We start from the raw sequence: 669 nt of genomic DNA, 5'->3' as shown, positions 1-669 counted from the left end.
CAAAGAAAAGTCCAGGTCTGGATGGATACACAGCTGAATTCTTCAAGAAATTTACAGAAGATGTAGTCCCTATACTCCTCAAACTCTTCCATGAACTTGAAAAGGAAGTAGTACTCCCTAATTCATTCCTGGAGGCAAGTATTATACTGATTCCAAATACAAGGAAAGACACAACTAAAAAAGAGAACTTCAGGCAAATCTCCCTCATAAACATAGGTGCAAAAAATCTCAATAAAATCTCAGCAAATAGAATACAGCATCTCATCAAGATCATACACCATGACCAGGTAGGATTCACCCCAGGGATGCAAGGATGGTTCAATATTTGAAAATCTATAAATGTAATACCCTACATCAATAGCGAGAAGACTAAAAACCACATAATCATCTCAATTAATGCAGAAGATGCTTTTGACAAAGTCCAACACTCATTCATGTCCTAAGTCCTACAGAAAATTTTAATAGAGGCTTCTACCTCAATGTGGTAAAAGCCATTTATGAAAACCCAATGGCTAACTTAATTCTTAATGGGGAAAAACTGAAATTTTTTAATCTTAGATCTTGTACAAGACAAGGATGTTCTCTATCACCCCTCCTACTCAATATAGTTCTGGAATCCTTAGCTACAACCATTAGACAAGAGAAAAAAATAAAAGGAATAAGAATAGG

The sequence above is a fragment of the Octodon degus genome, unplaced genomic scaffold (genome assembly GCF_000260255.1).
Source record: "Octodon degus isolate 3935 unplaced genomic scaffold, OctDeg1.0 scaffold00073, whole genome shotgun sequence".
In the NCBI taxonomy this organism is placed as follows: domain Eukaryota; kingdom Metazoa; phylum Chordata; class Mammalia; order Rodentia; family Octodontidae; genus Octodon; species Octodon degus.
The sequence above is the reverse complement of the archived record's forward strand: the minus strand, read 5'-3'. Positions refer to the sequence as shown.